Below are 23,668 nucleotides of genomic sequence, written 5' to 3' on the forward strand. Positions count from 1 at the left end.
TTTTTCCAGCTTATGATGACCAAGGGAAGTTACTGGGTGTTTTGTCACTGAGGAGAGGGGACATCACTATCATCTGAGTTGTTAAAACAAGCACTAACTATTGAAATACTTGAGAGTTTTGTGGATGTGGAAATTTAATCCCATGTAAATGGTAAGCCTCCTTAGGCAAGAACTTTCTGTGCTAAATGTATATACGTGAGGTGATGTACTAGGGAGTTTACACATTATTTGTGATAATACTGTTTATAAGAGATGATCAGTGCTAATGTGGTCAAATATATTGTAGAAGAAGATTTTGTATAGACTTTGGTGGCAGGTTCCACTGTGTGTCCTGAACTAGAACAGCTGTGGTGGAACTAGAACAGGTGTGCTGGGGAATGCAGTAGTTAGAGCTAAAAGGTAAGAAAGCAACAAATTCTAGTGGAAGCGGCATTTGTAAGGTTACTAAACTGTCTTTAGCGCCTCATGATTATGTACTATTCAAGAATATCTTGTCTATTTAATTTGTCTCCAGGTTGCTTTAATGCTTAGTTTTTAATATGTAGGCAAAATACCATGTGTTCGAATTCATAACATCACTATTATTGGTCCATCTCTTTTTCCCTCTTTCTTTTTTTCCTTGAGAGAGGAGGAATATCATTGTTAATCAGCAAGGTCACTGTGTCTAAATCGTGTTCCTGTGATAAGCAGTTCTGAAATAGTTGGGTTTTTTTTTAAAAAAACAAGATTTAACAGAAATAATCACGTTACTGTGCAAGTTTGTGATAGTATTTTATCAGAGCATTGTATACTCAACTTCCTTTTTTGGATAGGTCTGTGACTTTTAAAGCATATGTGATTGATGGCCCAGGATGAGCAGTGTCCTTTATGCCTGTCACATTTGGCATCAGCAGAAGATTTTCTGTCTTTTGCTGCTGCTGTAGTGGTAAAATCCTTGTTGCTCTTTGTATCTCTTGCTATTCTAAATCTAGATAAGCTTTGCCTTTCCCAGTCCATTCTTGCACGTCTGAGGAATGCTTCTGCATTCATCTCAGTCTGTGGCCATTCATTTTGTTTTTATGGTAGAGTTCAGACTGAAGCTCCCTGTTCAGCTGAGCTGTCCTTCTGCCAGGCCAGCTCAACTTTTGAACGTTGGGGAAGACCACTGTAGAGCATTGATGAATTTATCAGTTCCTTATGGATCAATGGCCTCTCTCTGGGCACCTTTTCAAGTCGGGAGAGCTTCTTGTCATGGTTTAACCCTAGCTGGCGACAAAGCTCCACATGCTTCTTCGCTCTCCCCACAGCGGGATGGGGGAGACAAGGAGAAGAATAAAAGTGAGAAAACCTGTGGATTGAGGTAAAGACAGTTGAATAGGTAAAGTAAAAGCTGCACATGCAAGCAAAGCAAAGCAAGGAATTCATTCACTGCTTCCCATGGGCAGGCAGGTGTTCAGCCATCCCCAGGAAAGCGGGGCTCCATCACGTGTAACCGTTATTTGGGAAGACAAATGCCATAATTCTGGATGTCCCCCCCTTACTTCTTCTAACCCCAGCTTTTATTGCTGAGTATGACATCCCATGGTATGGAATATCCCTTTGGCTAGTTTGGGTCGCCTGTCCTGGCTGTGTCCCCTCCCAATGTCCTGTGCCCCTCCAGCCCTCTCGCTGGCAGGGCCCGGGAAACTGAAAAGTCCTTGACTGAGTATAAACATCACCCAGCAACAGCTTAAAAGGTAAGTGTGTTACCAACATTGTTCTCACACCAAATCCAAAACACAGCACTGCACCAGCTACTAAGAAGAAAATTATCTCTGTCCCAACTGAAGCCAGGACACTTGTCTACCCTGAATAAACCAAAGTAATGTCCTGGAGCCCAGATCTCTCTTCTGCCACTTGTCTTTCTCACTTTCCTTCAGTTTGTAAGCTCTTGGCATTGGTGGTCACTGCAGCTGAGGCTGCCATCAGCTACCATGTTCCCAGACAGTGTTCTCCTGCCCTGAGTAACGTGTCTGGCGGGAGACCTGCCCTGGCTGGGCTGTCTGGCACTTGTGGCAAAGGATGATGCCAGGGCACTCACTCTGGATTGCTTGTTCTGCTCTGTGTTTGTTTCTGCTTGAGCAGACATCAGGACATCTGAAGTCCCCTGTGAGAATCAGGGCCTGCAGTCATGAGATGGCTTCTGGTTGTTTGAATGAGGCTTCATCCACTTGCTCTTTCTGATCAGGCAGCCCATAGCAGACATCCACTGTGACGCTGTCTGTCTTGGTCTCCTCTCTGATTGTGACCCATAGCTCTCAACTGCTTCCTGGCATGGTTCATAGCAAGGCTCCATGCACTCATGCCCCATCCTTGCTTCCAGTGCTGCCCCCTTTGCCTTGTCCCATGTTTGCTTGCGTGCTTCCTCCCAGGTTTGGGGAGCAGGCAACTTTGTACGTTCTCTTCAAATCCCTAACTACGATTCATGCTGAGCCTGCTGCTTACTTGTTTCCTTGTGTGGTGTTAATAGCTCATTTTGTCATGGTGCTCTGGGACACTTGGGTGGCAAGACAAATTGGGGGCCAGTGACGAAATAGGTCTTCCTAAAAAAGCTCCCAGGCAGACAAGTGTCTGTCAACTCCTTCCCTGCTCTCATCTTCTTCCTAATTAGTGTTGTATGTCTTTTTTTTGTGGTGCATGTTGGAGGGTACAGGGGAAAATGAGGCCTGGGAAAACTGCTGTTGGAGCAGATGCCTCAGTCAGTTGTCCATTGATGCTGGGAGCGTAATAAGGCTGGGGCTGAGACTGTCTTAGGCCAGTTACATTTTTGGCCGCCTGTTACAATGATGAAAACAAGCAGATCCACCTAAGGCTTGTTTCTACTTCCTTCTCACTGCTTTTGAGCGGGAGTGGAGAGAGGGTAATTAATAGCCTGAGCATTTTTTTTCTTATGAAATAAAATTTGGAACTAAAGGTGGTAGTTCACAAAACAATACAGACAGCATTTACAACATTGAGAATGTAGTGGCAGTGGAAGTGGTAGTGATGATGCTTTGGGTTTGATGGACTTAGAGCATTCATTTGAGATGTAGGTGACTGATTCAAATCCCTTTTCTCCTCATTTCAGTCCAGGAACCTGAATTTGTCTCTGACTAATTAAGTGTTTAAATGCTATATGGACTTAATCCTCTAAATAAAAATATTTGTGTAAGAAAATAGATAAATAAAACTTGCCACCTTTTCCAATTCATTGTGTTTGTGGAATTGCAATTTCTAAAATTTACCTGGATTTGCAAAAAATTGCAGTCACGTGCAATCTTTTGTTCTGTTGTTTATCTTTAGCTTGTCATAAGGTGCTGTGTCATAAACACGGTTGTACCAGTTCCTTTCTAACTGGGATTTGTAACACAATATTTGCAAACTACTCATGGAATCAAAAATAAACACAGAAAACTGCTGTCTTGGCTAGCTGTGTATGTCATCAATAGCATTCAGGTGCTGCTGAGTTTGGGTCTCCTGCTTATTAAAAAGTAGTGGGAAGACTTATGCCTTTGCTTGTACAATTGCTTTGATCTGCTTATAAAGGCAGCAGCTCATGGATTTACAGAGTAAAGTTTGTCTAATCAAAACAAATACAGTCTTTTCATATGCCAGTGTCTTAGTAAGCGTGAAGGCTTAGAGTCTTTTGATGGACACTGGCTTCTCTTTGGAAGGCAGTAACTGCATTTGATCATCAGAATAAAGGTCAAACTAGTGCTAGAATATCTTCTACCAAAGCTTGAAAGTAACTGGGTGGAATTTGCAGTGTGTATTTAGATCTATACCAGCTTAAATTGGTGACTGCAGTAAGACTTTGTTACTGTTATTTTAGTTAATTCACTTGCTGACAAAAGTGACCTTATCACCATATTGTATGTGATGTAATCAGAACTGTTCACTGGTTTATTTGCAAAGTGTTTATTGTTCGTGTCAAGGAGAAGAGTGGGCATTTTAATTTACAGATAACAGATGATTTCTTGAAGGCCATCAGTTCAGGACAGAAGAACCAGATTTAATCTTCAGACACAGAACTTCATGATATCATTTTTATGAAGTCAGTTTTGAGAGCATGGCTCTTCGAGAACCTGTATTCTGATGCTGATCTTTGGGTTTACTGTGTTGTCTTTTCAGGTATTTGGCAACTCCTTCAAAATACTAGTTTATCATCTTTAAAGGAAAAAAAACTCTTGCATTTATGTAAAAAGGTATCTTTACAAGGACATGTGCTGTTGATATTTCCTAGGTTGTTTAGCTTTTTCTCACCAGAACTCAACTACTTTCACGATACTATAATACAGTTTTCTTTTTGTTGTATAATGTCCTTCGCTCTTTGACTAGAAGTTACTTGAAAATAAACAAAAAACCTACAAGAGGTTCTTGTTTGTAAAACTTGTTCTCTTAAACTGCTGCGTCCTGATCCTGACAGTTGTGATTTCTTGGAATGTCTAAGTGAAAGACCCTGTAGCATTACCACCATGTGGCCATAAGAAAGGATTCTTTCTTTCTCAAGACTGTCTTGTGTAAAAGAGCAACTACAAAAAAAGGTGTCCCTCACTTGGAAGATTTGAAGTAACTACATAATTTTTTTTTCCCCATCAGTTCTTCTAAAGTAAACTTCAGCCTTTAAAAAAAAACAAACCAACACAAAAACAGATAAAAGAAAACACCACAAACTATTAAGTATAAGAAACCTTAGAACAATAATAATAGAAAATTCAAATCGTATAAACATTTGAAGAACCTGCTAACTATTTCCTTTTGGGTTTCACTGTTTGTTTCCTTCTTCCTATCCTCTCTGGGAAAGCTGTTTTCACAGGATGGCAAAGAATATATTTCATTATCAACATTGATGGTATTGAGATAGGAAGCATGCATCAGTTTGCTTAGATAAAAGATACTGGCAAAATCTCACAGGGTTGGACAAGGGTGCATTTGATTATAAATATCAATGGCATTTTGTTATTTATTTAATGTGACAAGAATATTTATTACCCTTATGATTTCAAGGTTTTATTTAATATGTGCTGTACTAAATATACTGTAATTAGTACAAACATGCTTCTTTAATACACTTTGACTTAAATGCTGTATTAAGTTTGCATTTTATGCCATCAACATACAGCAATTCTGTAAAGCATCCAGAGTGTATACAAATGAGAAAGGGTCTGTAGGAAGTAAGGGTGAAGTAACTTTTCAGCTATAGGAAGAAAGTGGTGTATTTTCTTTTTTCTTTTAACATGCAGAGGAAATGAAGTCCTAAAGAGGAAAGTGTCTGCCTTAGATCTCCAATTGAGCAACAACTTAATCCATGGCAAAAAGGTGCTGTTACAGCCTGCTTCTGCCATTATCAGATGGAATTCTTAAGAACCAGAAAATGTGGGAAGGGGTTGTGCTGACACTGCCTGTTGCATGGTCTGCACCTGTACTGTTAATGACCAGTTCCCATCAAAAGCACAATGGCTTTCAGCAATTTTCTGAAATGTAGGATTGCAGGACCAGCTTCCAAAGGATTAAACTGCACCTCTCCATGCCAATGTAATGAAGCTTTATTTTCAAAGACTGCTGTAACCCTCCAGCAACTCCAGTATTATCAGGCTGTAGGATCAGAAAGACACTTCCTTTATGTTTTGAGTATGCAGCTGGTGCAGGGATTTCCAGTATATCCTGTGGCGATTTTACTTGACACCTTTTATACAGTGCGTATTTGCCAAACTTAAGTAGTAGAGGAGGGAAGAAATCATTTGATGCCAGTTGTGATTTAGAACATGACAGCTTAATGAGCGTCATAAAACATTACCTAATGCTGTTTCTGTAAATTATATCAAAATATTTACGTGGTTTGAATGGCTGCCAGGGTTAATTTTATTTGGGAAACGTTTTAAATTCTTCTCTTTTTCTTCTATTTTTAAAATATTTTATAGATAAGGCAGAATGGAATCCAATTAAAACAATGTTTCTTTTTAGACTGGGTAATGTGAATAAGGCTGCCTGTTTTCCAGCACATTTGTTTGATTAAGACAGTCTTTAAATTTATTAGTGATAGTTGAAACTGTTTAAAAGATCTTGTAAGATTAAAAAAAAATCAATTTCTGAAAAAAACCCAGAGGTGCATGGAGGGAGATTTTGTGCAGGAGGGAGGCACAAGAAGGCACCATTTGGTTTAGTTCCAGTTTGCGTATTAAATAAAGTCACGGCATGTTAGGCCGGAGGGTGACTTTGGAGCCAACTATCCCATTTTGATGCCATGTGAATATGCTTCTGGAACAATTAGTGCATCTTTCAACCAGAAGGAGCTACCTCGCACAAAGCACCAAGTAAACTACTCTCATGTGCAGCAAAGATACTTGCACATGGGAAGATGTTGGTGTGTGGTAAATTCACCCTTTGCCTGCTGGACCCTAGTTTTCCTGACTTTTGTGTAGATAATGGTGCAAGATTATTATGGAAAGGTTTAGAGAGACAATGTTAAAGACATAACCTTTCTAACTCTTTCTTTTAAAATTAAGTAAAGACCAGACAACTGGCAGGAGGCTGGCCGATAGAGAGACCCGGCACCCTGCTCCCTTCCTCAGGGCCTTTGCCAGAGGAATCACAAGCATCAAATTTACGCTTTAACCTGGCGTCTGTGACTAATTGGGAGAAAAGTCTTTGAGTAGCAGTATGGGCCATCTGCAGGATACAGACCTGGTGGCAGTGGAGAGATTTAGTGATGTTTTCCTTAGAATATGTATTTCTTCCCTATCCTATACTTACTGGAGTGTTGCTGTTCTGGCAGGCTGGTACATGCGACAGCTTTCATGTAAAACTTTAAATGTTGATGGAACTATTACTGCTTAAAAAGAAAAGTAATTACTGTGATAGATACAGGAGACATTTCTTGCTGCAGTAATGCTGATTTTAGTTTTACATGTTTGTTTTTACAGTGGTCTACTTCCTTTTTACTGTCTGTTGCCAGCAAAATAGCATCTATCTGTTATGTGTAATTCTCAAGGGGAAAGAGGAAATTGCTAACCAGCAGTACAAGTTATACAATAAACGATGCTTTTGCAAGTACAATTTTCAGACTCATGCAGATGCAGAAAAAACATGTCATATGAGACTGAAAACCTGTTGAAACTTAGTATTTTTTTTACATTAATATTAATGCATGTTGAAAGTACTGATGAAGTGCACATCATGCTGGGTTGGTGTGCAAAATTGCTTCTGATTTCCATGGTGTAGTCTTGCTTAGAAGAGGCTCAAGGTCTGCTGAGGAAAATTATTTTTAACTCCCACTTTTGGTAAGTGAGAAGAATGAACACAGTAACTGTACTAGCAGTATTTTCTGGTTTTATTTATGTGTACAAATTGTTGCTGTTAGCTCATCAGTATTAAATCGGTTGTTTCCTCCTTCATTGCTTTCCTTCTGTTGCAGTTTTCATTCCCAACAGATTGGTCTTTTTTTCTCACAAGCCTTTCTAGTAGTAACCACACTGTAGAAAAAATCTTGTAAGGTGATGGAGAAAATGTGTAACCAGTCTCTTACAGGGAATACATTATCTTCCTTCCTTCCATCATCTTTTGCTGCCATTGCCTCGTTCATGTGCTCCGTTGTTTACTACTTGTACCCCTTCCAGGCTTGTTCTCTGCATTCTTTTTTCCAATACCGATTGCTAATATATATTTCAAATATAAATATGATTTTACATTTATAATTAAAGTTTTATATTATTATATCTATTCAGTATTATATAAGTTAGTAAGCCTTTTTAGCTTACATATTACTGCTCAGCTTTTTACCACCGTTTCTCTACTGAACTGTTAGAATTTGCAGATTTGTTGTGTGTTTTTAAGCAGTTGCCATGTTTTAGAGGTGGCCGTGTTATAGCAGTATGTGGTATGTTTCTTCTCATAATGCTGTTGGAAAGCTTTATAAGTAATTGTCCTGAGATTTGTTCATTTATATACATAATTAAAGCAGAAATGATTACTAAAATACCTATTAACATAATCTTATTTAGTCAACATGAACACTTACCTGACCAGGAAAGCAGCCTGGGAGAATCTGGTCGGTTTATATAACAGGGATTGCCTTTGTGCCTATAACTTCAAACAGTTTACATCCATCAGTGTCATGTTGCTAACATGTTTTTGATACTGCCTTGCTCCTCCCTCACCCTTCTTTGGTTCCAAATTATCCTGCCTACTAGAGGGCAAAATTCCTCTGCATTTTGAAAGATGAACTTAAATATTGTTTTTGAATTGTTGAATAATTATGACCTGGTAAAATTTGCTGAAGTATAATACGAAGTGTGCACATGCTTTCCTGAATCTCTTCCAGTTTGTATCTTCTGTGGAATACATAACCAGACAGCCAGTCTCCACACTGTGAAAACCAGTCTCTTTCTGTGATGAAAATCACCAGAATGTTATGTTGAAATTCTCTAAGGACCAAGGTGGTTTGCACTAGTCATCAGCAAACTTGGGCTTTGGCATTCTGGTCAGCCTTTGGTCTCAAACTGTGCCCAAATTCCAGGGAGAAATAGTAAACAGGACTGATCTTGTTGTCCTGTTCCCACATACCAACATTGCAACTTAAAAAGGAAGCCTTATTGTTTATCTTGAAGAGGGCTAAATGCAGGGAGGTGGGATGAACTCCCTTTTCTACAAAGCTTCTATATAGTGCAATTCGCCATTGCTCCGAGCCCAAACAATACACACGGTGCCACTCTGTCTGCTGTCGGAACAATTTCAGCTCTCTTTATTTTTTTAAAACAGGCATGCAGAATAGCCATGTGATTGCAAACTTCATCTGTGTACTTCAGCAAATAACCTCTAACTTATTTATAGCAGCATGAATTTTGGAAATTATAGCATTTTTATCCCCTATGGACATAGCTTGGTTATTATTATTTGCTTGGTTACTTTACAATTGTGACTGTTTTTGCCACCCACTGTACATCATTCTTCAGTGGTTATTTTCAGCCACAGATGGAGGTATTGGCTTTGTGTGGTTCTGTAATGCACAAGACTGTGCTTCCAGAGTTCCTGGAGCCCAAAGTCTGTAAACATTTTTTTTACTATACTGTAAATTTTTCATCCCAGATAGATACTTTAGAGTTTAGTTAATGTAATAATACCGCAGGTTAGGTGTTGGGTATCGAAAGTACAGTTAATCCATATTAATGAGGCACCCTACACAGCATGTGGTATGGAATAAACAGCATAGACCTGGGATTATGGCCACAGCAGTGCATGCGAGCCTGCCAGTCACTTTTTCATCTGTATTTTCACTTCTATAATAAGTTTAAAGTAGCAGAGAGTTATGGGATTTAATTGCCTTTGGAGGAAAAAAAATCTCACAAAACTCGTAGCATTTACTGGTGAAAATTTTGTGCCAGCTTTGTCTTCCCAGGGCATAATGATAAATGGGATATGGAATATGCTGTATAAGACATCTTGGGAGAACAAAGCAGTCCATAGGTGGCCCGGAGCTTTTCTGGCAGTGTCAAAGTCTGTAAATACTCTTTAAGCCACACTTCTTCTCATATGTGGACGTGCACTCATAATAGGGAAGAAAAGGCTTGAGAAACTTATTACTGCATTGGAAGGCTTGAGTGTTGTCTGTAAAAGTTGAGGTAGGTTAAACTCTCTCTTTTTGCCTAATCCAGCTATTGGCTGTCAAGAACCATAGAAACTAGGATTATAAAGTCATGTTTTGGCAGAAGAATTGAAATTGTTTCTAGTATTTTGTTTTGAAATCGGTGAGTATAAATGACTTGAATCTCTATATGCAGCATATTTGGAAATTCTTTTTTCTTTTGCCCCACACTTTAAGAAAGCCTTGCCATTTGCATGCAGGAAGATCTGTCCCTTAAATACTTCCAGTAAAGTATATTAATTGCCTCAATAGCTAGACAAGGCTCGAGGAATCTCAGCCATTCTAGATGCAGAAGAACATGAATTTTAGTGAAAACCCTAATGGTCCCCAACATGTTTCACTGACCAGTGACTCTGGGTGACAACAGATGAGGTAGGGACATGGTAGTTATATAGGTGTGTGGTACTTTTCAGGCGTACAGGGAACTGTACTTTATTAAACTGTGGAGCAATGTGCAGATGTTTCTGGCTTAGTCTGGTCACTTTGACCTGTTACTGTAACAGATGTAAGGGCTAAATGTGTAGGTTACTGAGGCAGTATAACTGCTTTATTAGGCTGGGTGTAATTGTGTGCTAAACCCTCTTCTGAGGATAATCAGTTGAGCTGCAGTGTTGCGCTAATGTGGCCTTTGATTTCAGTTTGGGAGCCAGCTTGGTCTAAACTAGCTCATGGCAATCCACTGAGGTGTAAACTTGCCCAAAGACAGAAGCTATTTAGTTTCTGGGTTGAGAAACCATATTAATGATGGTTTGGACCAAATGTGAATTATAAGTCTTCATATAAAATAGATCTTACCCAGGAAAATTAATGCTATCATATAACCATGGTGGTAATTAATTATTCATCCCTCTGGAGCAGTTTCAGTAAGCAAGTCTGAGAAGGGAATTAGCACAGCTAGGGAAACACTCTGCAGGTAATACATCAACCTCGAGCTCTTCAGAAGGCATGAGTCAAGCCTCTCACAAATCATGATGTTAAAGTTGGTTTTATGTTTTGTTTTATTACTTTTGGGGTTCTCTAGTCTTTGAGTTCACATCACTTCTTTTTTGACTTGGCAGAATAGGAATTTTTAATTAAACCAACTTTTTTAAAAAGGCAATTGAACTTCTTGTGTAGCTGTACAACTGCAAGAGCCAAGACTTTAGGACACTCAATAGCAGAAAGATAGGATAAAGTTGTTAATATTGGCAAAACTAGAGATGATGTACAGAATTATTTTACTGATAATTCTTCTCAGTCTGCTATGTAATACTAAGATTACTCGAGCTGGAGGTCGGTAACTAGCAGTGTACGGCAGGGCTCGATACTGGCTCCAGTCCTGTTTAACATCTTCATTAGCGACCTCGCTGATGGGATGGAATGTACCGTCAGCAAGTTTGCCTAGAGTACAGAACTCAGAGGAGTTGTTACAAAGGGTGGTTGTGCTATCATCCAGAGGGACTTTGACGGGCTGGAGAGATGGGCGGACAGGAGCCTTGTGAAGTTCAACAAAAAGAATTGCAAAGTCCTTTCTCTGGGGAGGAAAAACCCCAGGCACCAGTACGTGCTGGGGCTACCAGACTGGAAAGCAGCTTGGCAAAAAAGGCTCTGGTGGTCCTGGTGGACACAAAGTTGAACATGAGCTAGCAGTGTGCCCTTCTGACAAAGATGATGAGTGGTGTCCTGGGCTGCATTAGGTAAAGCATTGCCCGTGAGTGGAGGGAGATAATCCTTCTCCTCCACTCAGTCCTGGTGAGGCCAGACCGGGAGTGCTGGGGCCAGTTTTGGGCTCCCCAGTTCAGGAGACCGTCCAGTGAAGGACCCTAAGATGATGGACTGGAACATCTTTCCAATGAGGAGAGGCTGAGAGAGCTGGGACTCTTCAGCCTGGAGAAGAGAAGGCTCAGGGGGGATCTCATCAATGTCTACAAATACGTGAAGGCAGGGTACAAAGAAGACTGAGCCAGGCTCTTTTCAGTGGTGCCCAGTGACAGGACCAGAGGCACTGGGCACACGCTGAAACACAGGAGGTTCCCTCTGAACACTTTTTTACTGTGAAAGTGACTGAGACTGGCATGAGTTACCCAGAGAGGTTGTGGAGTCTCCATCCTTGAAGATACTTAAAAGCTGCCTGTGGCCATTGGGGATTTAGTCATGCATTTGTATTTGCATCAGCTGTCTGTACAGAGGGATGGTTCATCAAGGGAGAAGTGGGTGTTGACTGCCACTTGGAATAGGCCCAAAAGGCTGATAAAATCAATTCTGTTACTCCTACACACCAAACCCCTGACATGGTTTTGTTCCCCTGATGCTTTCTGTAACTCCTTGTCAGCCTATTTAGATGCCATTATCCAACTAGGGCACAAAGGCAGGTAAATTCCTACAAAGGAAGGTAAGAATTTTAAGGCTGAGTGTTTCCAAGCTGTGTAGGGGATTCAGCCGCTTTGCCAGGCAGCTCAGCAAACCTGAATAAAAAGGAAAAGTGGTGTTTAGAGGCAGAACACCCCTCTTAACATTTTATTGCATGTCTGATATTTAAGAGAAATTTATTTTTCTTTTCTGCTTACTAATATGCTAATAAAAGCAACACAGTCCTTGCTGCTTCTCTTTTCACATGTGCTTGTGTGGAACAAGGATGGAAATAGCAATTTATTATAATTTTTATATCAAATGTTTTGGAGGAAGAAGCAGAGGCAATAGAAGAACTAAAGCAACAGTTAGGTTGTACGTAGTTGCCCTTACTATGTAAAGAGTGTGTGATAACACAGTCCCTGCTATTGTATTTGCTTGCCTGATTTTTCTTAAGTTGTCAAGATTAAATTTAAAAACCTAGGCAGGTATGCTGTTGTGCTAAAGGAATTGCGGTGTATGTAAAGACTGATATATTGGGGAGAAAAAAAAAAGTGTTACTCTTCTAAGAGTATGCAGTAGCTGTTAAAACTTGCCTTAGTAGATTTTTGAGTCTGTGTGTGGTCACTGCTGCCATGGCTCTGTCAGCATTTCAGGCATGATAGCAGCCAAGCAGGGATGCAGATGTCTGCTGCTTTGTGAACTTGCTGAACATAGTCATGATTTATGGACGCTGAAATAGGAGGTATGATGATAGTCAATCATGGAGCATTTTTGTAAAAAATCCCAAAGCTCTTTACTTTTTCCTTTTGTGATAGCTGTCAAGAGGCAAATTTTGTGTTTTCCTGTCTTAGCATTTTACAACAATTTATTTTTTGTCTAAAGAACTCAAAATCCAGCTGCCCAGCTTGGGTGAGAAATAATATGCACACATGCATGCACACAGCCCCCAGTCCTCCAAATCCTAAAGGGATTGTTCTGAAGAATACTGAAGGTGTATTTTAAATTATCTGGTTTGAGACTTGACAGGCTCTGATCACATGGAAAAGTGCACATAATGTGGTCACAGTGCATGAGCACGTACCCACTTAGCTGAGAAATTGCGATACGACTCTGAAGGCAGGGAAATAACCACTGGGTACAATGAAAAATGCCTATCATTTACTAGTGTTTGGTGACTTCCCATTAGTAGGGTAAGAGAAAAAGGGCTTAAGCAATTTTTCTTTGATTAATTATTTTTCTAGAAGGAATGAAGGATTGCTTACTTGTTCTCTGTGAAACCTCGTGTTATTTTCATAGTAGGTAGTGGGCTCTTCCAAAGGCAATGAGATCTTATGAACCAGTTTCACAGTTCATACAAACCTATATAAAGCATGTCATTATAGAAACGTACAGTGCACATTTATCCCTTCTGAAATCTTCTGGAAGTAATGGAGTGTTGATTTTTTTTTTAAAAAATAAATATTTAAACTATAATCTCCTACAACCTGAAATCCCAATCAGACTTTCCAGGTCTAAAGTTCATAGTTATGAGGAGATGTACGTAGTATACAAGTTTGATTTATTTGTAATTTGTACTCATTAACTTCAAATATTCAGGCAGAGATCTTAATCTGAGTGGTAATTCTAAATTGATTGCTAATCTGTCCTTCTACTTAAGGAGTTCAGTCATGTCTTTTCCTATGACTTTATAGAAGTTACCTAAAAGTGTTTTAGTCTTTCAGATCAGGTAGTGCCTGCTGCCCTTCACTCATCTTCGGGTCCTTGGTGCCAGACTAGTCTACTTGCCGCCTAAGTACTAGATTTTGCTCTCTCCAAAGCCTTTCAGGACTGTTCTTGGCAGCTGACTTGACAGGGCTGCTGCAGACGAGACTGAAATGTGCTCTGCTTCCTCCAGACAGGGCTCAGTAAACAAGCTGTGATCCTCTGCTTGACAGGAGGCAGAGCTGCCACGGCTGCCAGCCCTGGCGCGGGGGGGATGGAGCAGCGGTGATGCGTGGCAGCAAATACAGTATCCCATTCTGGGTCTTTTGGTGACTTGAATCACATGTTGCTGTAAAGTGAAGGTTTGAAATACTACTCTGCTTCTACAAGATTCGTTAAGACGCTAAGCTTTGGCCTGCTCTATACACCGTTGCATTTAGCTAAAACTAAATTATAGTAAGCCAGTGGAAGGGAATAGCATTGCTGGAGTAGGTTAGGCTAGGTTTAGCTTGCTAAGCAGTCATTTAAGCTTAGAAAAAAATGAAAAGGAGTTTTGCAGCGATTTATCATAGCATCATAAAATGGTTTGGGTTCGAAGTGACCTTAAAGAACCTCTAGTTCCAACCCTCCTGCTATGGGCAGGGACATCTTCCACTAAACCATGTTGCTCAAAGCCCCGTCCAACCTGGCCATGAACACTTCCAGGGATGGGCCATCCACAGCTTCTCTGGGCAACCTGTTCCAGTGCCTCATCACCCTCATAGTGAAAAATTTCTTCCTAATATCTAATCTAAATCTGCCATTTTTCAGTTTGAGCCATTCCCCCATGTCCTATCGCTACATGCCCTATAAAAAGTCCCTCTCCAGCTTTCTTGGAGGCTCCCTTTAGCTACTGAAAGGCTGCTCTAAAGGCTCCCTGGAGCCTTCTCTTCTGCAGGCTGAACTACCCCAACTCTCTCAGCCCGTCCTCATAGGGGAGGTGCTCCAGCCCTCTCATCATCTTCATGGCCCCCTCTGGACTTCCTCCAACAGATCCATGACCTTCTTATGTTGGGGGCCCTGGAGCTGAATGCAGTACTCCAGATTTGGTCTCATGAGAGAGGAGCAGCGGGGGAGAATCACTTCCCTCAACCTGCTGGTCATGCTTCTGTTGATGCAGCCCAGGATATGGTTGGCTTTCTGGGCTGCAAGTGCACATTGCTGGGTCATGTTGATTGAGCTTCTTGTCCATCAACACATCCAAGTCTTTCTCCTTGAGGCTGCTCTTAATCTGTTCTCCACCCAGCCTGTATCTGTGCTTGGGGTTGCCCTGACCCATGTGCACGACCTTGTTGAACTTCGTGAGGTTTGCACAAGCCCACCTCTCAAGCCTTTCAGGGTCCCTCTGGATGGCATCCCTTCCCTCCAGCGTGTTGGCTGTACCACACAGCTTGTGCTGAGGGTGCACTCGACCCAGTCCGTGTTGCCGACAAAGATGTTAAACAGCGCTGGTGCCAGCACTGAACCCTGAGGAAGGCCACTCATCACTGGTCTCTGCTTGGACACTTAGCCGTTGAAGCAACTCCTTGAGTGCCACCATCCAGCCAATTCCTTATCCACCAAGTGGTCTATCCATCAAATCCATGTCTCTCCAGTTTAAGAGACAAGCATGTCATGTGGAATAGTGTCAAATTCTTTGCACAAGTCCACGTAGATGACATCAGTTGCTCTTCCCTCACCCACCGACACTGTTACCTTGCTGTAGAAAGCCATCAAATCTGTCAGGCATAAATTGCCCTTAGTGAAGCCATGTTGGCTGCTGGTTGTCACCAGTCACCTGCTCATTTTCCATGTGCATTAGCATTGTTACCAGCAGGATCTACTCCTTGATCTTTCTGGGCACAGAAGTGAGACTGAGCAGTCTGCAGTTCCTGGGTCTTCTTTTTTCCCTTTTGTAAAAATGGGGGGTGTTTCCCCTTTTCCAGTCAGTGGGAACTTCACCAGACTGCCATGATGTCTCAAATACAATGAATAGTGGCTTAGCCACTTCATCTATCAGTTCCCTCAGGACCTGTGGATGCCTCTCATCAGGTCCCATGGACTTGTGCATATTCAGATGCCATAGATGGTCCCGAACTTTATCTTCTGCAGTGGGTTGTTCTTCATTCTCCCAGTCCCTGCCTTTGCCTTCTGTGACTTGGGCGGTGTGGCTGGGGTACTTGCCACTGAAGACCAAGGCAAAAAAGTCTTTGAGTACCTCAGTCTTCTTCATGTACAGGGTAACCAGGTCTTCCATTCCTTCCAGAGAGGGCCCACATTTCCCCTGGTCGTCCTTTTATCACTGATGTACCTATAGAAGCTTTTCTTGTTGCTGTTAATGTCCCTGGTCAGATTTAATTCTATCAGGCTTTAGCTTTCCTAAACTGATCCCTGGCTGCTTGGACAATTTCTGTGTTCCTCACAGGCTACCTGTCCTTGCTTCCATCCTCTGTAGCTTTCTTTTTCATGCTTGAGTTTGTCCAGGAGCTCCTTGTTCACCCTGCAGGTTTCCTGGCGTTTTTGCCCACCTTCCTATTTGTTGGGACGCATCACTCCTGAGCTTGGAGGATGTGATCCTTGAATATTAACCAGGTTTCTTGGGGTACCTGCTCCCTCCAGGGCTTTACCCCACGGTACTCTACCAAGCAGATCACTGAAGAGGCCAAAGTCTGCTCTCCTGAAGGCCAGGGCAGCAAGCTTGCTGTGCACCCTCCTTGCTGCGCCAAGGATCTTGAACTCCACCATTTCATGGTCGCTGCAGCCAAGGCTGCCCTTGAGCTTCACATTCCCCTCCAGCCCCTCCTTGTTGGTGAGAAGAAGGTCCAGCATAGCACCTCTCCTTGTTGGCTCCTCTGTCACTTGGAGTAGGAATTTATCTCCAACGCATTTCAGGAACCTCCTGGACTGTTTATGCCCTGCTGTGTTGTCTCTCCAACAGATACCGGTGTGGTTGAAATCCCCCATGAGGACCAGGGCTTGTGAATATGAGGCTTTTCCTCTCTATCTACAGAGGGGACGCATCCCCTCAGTCTTTCTGGTCAGGCAGCCTGTAGCAGACCACCACTACAGTGTCACCTGCCCCTGTCCACCCTTGATCCTGACATGTAAGTTCTTGGTCTGCTTCTTATCCATCCCCATCTAGAATCACTCTTTTGAAAGATTGGGTGAAACAGTTTATGTTTCCATTTTCCTCTTCTGTCGTCATAGGGCAAACTTGGAAGGTCTTTCTCTGCTGGGAATTTCCCGTTTATTATAAAAAAAATAAATAAATGTGCTAGATGTTAATTCTTCTAGCTTTGCTGCTCAGCCTTTAGATCTGTGAGTATTACTGTGGCAGGGTATGTTATAACCCTGATAGTAGTTGAAAAGTGAGGATTTTCGACCTGTAAAGTGAACTCAAAATGTCCATTCAGGATTGTGATTGATCAGATCCTTGGTAGGCTTGCAGGCATGCTTTGGCATTTGTACAAAGGGTTGGCCTGTTCTACATACATAGTGCTAGTGTGCTCAAGTGCAGTCATATGTCTTATAGCTAGTGTTCAGAGCAGGTAGGCCTGCTTTCTTTAAGGAAGGCCATATGTAGATACAAAGCGTAGAAATTCTTGTGCTGTTTTAAAATAAAATATCTGAGAATAAGGTGATGGTCTTCACGTATCTTTCAGGTTACTAGCACAAGTCGTTTGCCAAGAGTGAAAGTCATGGCTTCAGACTCCCCAAATCCTTATGACTAGTTCATACATAACGAAACTTTCGATTTGTGGGATTTATTTTTTTTCTGACATTAGACAGATCGATTTCTTTAACCACCTATAGAAGAAAGCCCCCAAATACTAATGTGATAACATTCCAGCATTTCGAGCTTAAAAAATAGAATTGAAAGGGCAGTAGAAAGCATGCTCGTACAGTCTTGGCTATTAGTGGTAAAATGAACAATGTTCTTTGTGTTCCATTTATGGAAATCCAGGGATTTGTTTAATTTAAAATGCAGTTTTCTTCTTCCCACCCCACCCCTTTTTTTTTTTTTTTAAAGCAATTCCCAGTCTTAAAACATGTTAAACAATTTTTTCACTCCAACTTTATCATGTATGACTTTATCTGCAGTATAGTCTGCATGAGTTAAAGTGTAGTTGCTATCTCCCTTATTAGCTTCATGCTAATCATTCAAAAGTCTAGTTACCTTTTGCAAGCAAAGACTTCACTCCTTAGAATAAAGTATGTGTCTTTTGTTTTATACTCTACTGTATGAAGCAGGTGAAGGTAACAGTTTTGACGTTGTGCTAGAGGGCTACTTCTGTTTCTTAAACTTGCTTATAAGGATGGTAATGTAAATAATAGGAGTACGGTTTCCATGAAGGGAAAGTTGACCAAAATAATTATTTGAAGAGTAGCAGTAATCTCTGTGAAGTGGTTTTCTTCTCTGCTAATAGTTAACTAATGTACAGGTGCATATGCAATGATATGTAATCATATGTCTATGATAAATTTTCCCTGACCCTGTATTTGCGCAGTCTTTGCGTTGTGTGAAATACAGATGCATAACTATGGTTGTTTTTTGCTGCTCTCTCAGTTCCTTTAAAAGTCTTTGCAGTGGAGATTTAAAAGGACGCCTGCATTGTTACCATCTTTGATGCACCTTTTGAAGGGTTGTAGGACTGTTGTAATTCTATATCCGACGCGCAGTTTTTCTTCTTGGTCGTTGCATGTTGACGCAGAAGGCTCAGACACAACTTATACGACCAATGTGATCAAGTTAGTGCCATTTTATTGAAAGACTTGCAGCAATTTATACTCTCAGCAAAAGATACACACGCTACGTAGGCTTTGTTATGTAAAAAGTGATAGGTTAAAACTACTCGTTCACACGCTTCCACCTCCCTTATGATTGGTCCCGGTGTGGTGCCCACATGCTGCTCCCCCCTTGTGCAGGCATCCTGTTTTTTCTCATCTTTCCATCCAACTCCCCCATCTCTCCGAGAACACACAGCCTCCCTATCTCCCTTGGCCTTGCACATGTCCTTCACAACGCCTGCAGCTTGTTAGGGCTGTGGCCTGTTATTACAACCAAGTTATTCGGTCTGGATTGCTCATAATATGCCCGTTTTCTTCCAGCCACTCCACAGTTGCAGCCACAAATTGGGTCATGGTGGGCGTGGGGCGGTATGTTGCTGTGTTCTTGTTTTTGAGGGAGTTACAGTATGTTCCTCAAAACCCCGGCACGGCGCGGCGGCTTTGCCCGCGGTCGGGAGCCAGCAGCGCACTGCCGTGCACCGGGAGCCGCGGCTGCAGCTCCGGGCTTCCCGGCGGAGCTGCCCTGCGCAGGGGGATCGGATCGGATCGGCCGCTGGCTGCCGGGGCGAGTGTGGAGCCATTCTTCCGCCCTCACTTCCTCGGCTCTTTAGCCCCCATTGAGCGGCGAACAGTGGCGGGGGACAAAAGCTGTATACACTGTACAAACAGAGCACTAAAGCGGCAGTACACTGACTCATTCTTCGCTCTGTGTGAGAACTGAGGGGGACTCTATTCACTGCCTTTGTGCCGGTGTCTGTCAACAGCGCTGTTTGAGGCCAGCCCCATTGTGCCGGCCAGTGTTTCTTATTGACCCGAGTCTGTGCCCGCAATGTTCCCAGGGTCGAAGTTGCGAGCGAGAGAATGTTTGAAAAGGGGTAATCGTGGGCTAAATGCGTTTTGCTGCATTGTCGTCTGACCTATTAAATCTAAACTGCGGTCCGCGTTCATGCAAACAGGTAATTATGTAGTCACAGCTGCGGCCATTGACATCTGGTTACCGCCCCATGGAAAAAGGGGATGGGGCGCTCGGCTCTCCCTCCAGGCTCTCAAGCGCTGAACTTTAATGATATTAACTGAAAATAGAGGGTGGATTAGTGAGACTGACAGGTCAACAAGGTGGATACTTTATCCATGTAGGCAGGAATAAGTGTGAGCGTGGTTGCTTGGGTATTTCTGTTACCTTATGCATCAGATTTTTCCCATAGCTGTGAGCTTGGCTGGGCTCTAGATCCAGGTAATATTTAGCAGTTTTAGATCAGGAGAAGCTGCAAAATACTTTTGTCTTCCTGTCTTGCAGAATAGCTCTGGAAACAGCCACTACGTTAACTAATTTAATTTTATTTTTTTTCTAAACCAAGAGTCTTACAGTGGCTCTGATCCTAGAGGCTGGGTTGCCAGGATTTCCAGATGACAAACCTTCATTATCAATAGGCCAGCATTTCAAAACTTAGTTGGTAAGTGTACAAGGGTAATAAAACATTGCAGGCCATAAATTGTTTTAGGGCAACTGCTTTTTCTTTTAATGTACTTTGGAACTGAGGCGTAGTATTTGCATGTAAATTAGTCTGACACATCCTCTCTCTCATCCCCCTCTGCTCCCTCCTTCTCCCGGGAGGGAAGAGGTCTCTGCTTAACATACATAATTATTAAAACAGTGTGCTTTTCTGTCCTGTGCAACTTTCAGTGACAGGGTAGACAGCAACCACTATGGAAATTAGGGGAGAGGGTTACATGGCCCTGGGTGACTTTCATGGCACATCAACGCTGGGAGCACACTCAGTGTTGGGCAGCTCTGTCTGCAGGGCAGGAGGGGAGTGCAGCCAGCTGATAAACCCCTGCTTTAAGGGATCTCTTGCAGGAATGAATGGTTAGCTGCTTCTCCTTGCATTTGCATCCCAGTGCTGCTCCTTAGGAGGCAATTATTCTGAAGAGCTATTGCAACATGGAGTGTAACGCAACAGGGAGTGTAGGTGCTACATGTTATGGCAAATATAATATATATATGTGTGTGTGTGTGTATGTATAATACTTCATAGTTATGGGAGGACTGTAATTGCTAAAAGTGCGAAACTTGCTTCTGCAAAGGCATGTCTGCTGTTTCAGAGTGGAGGGCTGGCTCCATACTCGTGGAGCAGGGAGGGAGGAAAGCTGGTCTGCTCAGACTTGTGGGAATCTGCTTGTATTGTGGATCTCTACAATTGTCTTGTACAAGCATCGGTTATGTAATTAGCTTTTTCTCTTTTCTTGTTTTTTTACTTGATTTCTACGGTTTTCTGCTCCTTATTCTATAGAACTTACTGACTATTATGCAAGAAGCAAGTGTAAAAAAGCAAAAACCAAAAAGATTTCAAATGTTTCCAGAAATGTGTTAGCATTAGCATCTTTTTCAGGCAGTAGACAGTAAGGAAAGACTAAGTCACTGTACCAGCAAAAGTCAGTTAAAGTGTATCTTCACAATTATCTGATTCTGTGGCGCTCTGATCTTACTGCTGTAGGAAGGAATAAATTTCCTTAGAGACTTTTCTAGGATATACCAGGGTTATACACAGTCTCTCTGCCAGTCTGTCAAGACAAATTTTTCCAAATGTGCAGAAAATTCTATCTATGCATTCCCCATCAGATTCATGAACTTCATAAAAATACTAGATAGTCTTAGGGGTTTGTTTTTTCTCACCTATGTATCTTTGTCTCCTAAACAATTTGCTCATTTCTCTGCTTAAAAACAGAAAATAGTCAAAACAGTATTTCTCCTTTAGCACCTGCTGGTTTTGGTACCCTAAAGGGAATACCAAATAATTATATGTATCTAAAGGACTCAATTGTCTAAACCAATGTCTTCCTCAGGTGTGTTACCTGTAGAGGAGATAAATAAGACTGAAGATTTATCCTGTAGAAGTCTGTAAATGCCTTACACTCTTTAAAATGCTTCTATAACTAAGAAGACCTTTTTTACTCCAAATCTGAAAAGCAGGAAGAACTTGAAATGAGAATTCATATCAGAGAGCAAGAAGCTTCCTGGCTAAATTGTTTTGACCCCTGACTTACTTAATAGTACAACTTGAGCAAACTTTTAACTGGGGTGCTCCAGTTTTGATGCCATGTGCATCCTGTGATGTCTGAGCTGTAATTCTGAGTGTTTTTAGGTAATTCAAAAGGAGTTATAAGAATACATTTTCCAAGAGGCAAGGTCTTTAGTATGTCATCTGACTTATTGAAGTAAGTATTAACCACTGTAGCATTCTCTTATGTTTGGAAGGTAGTGCTGTATAATGAAAGGAAAGTTGAAAACTAGGTGTAGAAATAATTATGTTCTCCGTGGTTTGGAGCGTTAAGGTAGTAGCATCAATGTAATCTGGGGGGGGGGGGGGGGGGGCAGGGAAGCTTGCATGGTATGTGCACTTGTATATGTACTTTAGTTTCATACTTCAGCAAACAAGGTATTATAGACAAATTTCTTGCAGTTCTAGAGAAAATAAGAGAGCAGAGAATGTAGACTTCTTGGATATGCACTGAAAACTGCTTACCTGCGCATGCAATATGCGTACTCAACATCCTGGCCTGCACTTCACAGAGAACAACTTCAGTGTGGGCTTCTAGGTTTTTCCAGAATGAAAAATTCATAATGACTTTGTTGGTCTAATTAATTTTAATGAAAAAGCAGTAACTTACAGAATTAAAATGCAAATAAGCATAAAGAATTTCAGTTAAAATGAATAATGAGGGGATTTGTTTGGGGGTTTTTTCTTGGAGGTGATAGTACTTGAAATGCTTGCTATTAAATGGGAAACAAGATTATCTCTGATCAACATTTAACAGCTTTTCCATTGTCTTTCATAGCAGCAGCATGTATCACATGAAAAACAGCTATTTATTATACCTTCTACAAAGAATTCTGCTTGATTTTTTTTTAAGATTTATGTAGTGGATTAGATAATGATTAAGTTTTAATGTATATCTTTTCCTATTTTAGTTTAGTATGAGTTAGCCTATGTGAGACTATTCACAATGCAACAATATTATCTATCAGTCAGTATCGTATCTTTATGCGTTGGAAGTGGAAATGAATAATATTCTTCCTGAAATTAGTATACTTACTGGTAAAGTCAGTCCTAAATGTGATGCATATGTAGCCATGATCTAAATGGGCATAGTTCATGTACCTTTCTTAGAAGGAGAGTGAAGTGTGAGTCAAAAAAAAGAAAAAAGATTTCTAAGATAAATTAGTTGGCTTGTTTCAACAAAAGGCCCCAGGATACCATAACCTACGTGTAAAAACAACAGTATGCTTGGCATGCATTGCCCCTGCGAGTTCAAAAGAACTCCGTGGAAACTGAAACAACCTTTCTAAAAATATATTCGACGGCATACCCTTGTGAGTACAGGAAATAATGTTCTGATAGCACAGTGCAGGACAACCCTTTTCTGATACATAGCGTCTGTGGGTTACAGCTATAAAGAAAATTAAGCATAGGAATGGACAGTACGGATAGATGAAGGCTTACCTGTCACCACTGCTCCTTTTAGGCTTTGTCTTTGTACAGCCTGTGGGAAAGGAATCATGGTCCTATGAACTTGCAACACAGCTGAATGTTAACCTTTTTCCTTATAAAGATTTTTTTTCAGATTTTACAAAAGTACGTTTATTTCAGCACTAGATCTTGTTAGCTAGAATAGTTAATATATAGCTATTCTATATATTATATATATAGCTAGAATAATAGAAAAGCTAGAATAGCACAAAACATTTGAAATTAATCTTACTAAATTTTTAAAACATTTAATAACTCTTAAGCCCACTAGATAGTTTATTTATTTTGGTTTAAAAATGTGCAATACCATTTAATACTGAGACAACGTTATGAGCACGTTCATGTAGCATGTAGTTTTCTGGATGTGTCAAAATGAAGGGCTCGGATGCTGCTTTTACAGAAACACAGCTACAGGGAGGATCAGGTATTTTAGTTGCTAACATACTGTCTAAAGGAGAGAATTTCACTGCAAAAAGGAAAAAATTGTTCACAACCAAGATCAGATCAGTAACAGCTTTGGAAGACAGCTCCGTTTTTCCTGCCATGGGAGCTAATGCACAGTTAAGAGCAAAGAAATGGGATTGGTTTACAAATTACCTCATTTAGACTGTGTAAAATTCAGATTTATTGCCCCAAAGTAATCAAAGCCTCCATTATGAAATAC

At 41.2% G+C, this 23,668-nt stretch overlaps 1 protein-coding gene across 1 annotated transcript in view; it reads left to right on the top strand.

Annotated features, from left to right (window-relative positions):
* Nucleotides 1-23,668, top strand: part of TPD52 (tumor protein D52) — a 127,875-nt gene that overhangs the window by 60,163 nt on the left and 44,044 nt on the right. The window lies entirely within an intron of this gene.

The sequence above is a fragment of the Falco biarmicus genome, chromosome 3, assembly GCF_023638135.1.
Source record: "Falco biarmicus isolate bFalBia1 chromosome 3, bFalBia1.pri, whole genome shotgun sequence".
Classification (NCBI taxonomy): Eukaryota; Metazoa; Chordata; class Aves; order Falconiformes; family Falconidae; genus Falco; species Falco biarmicus.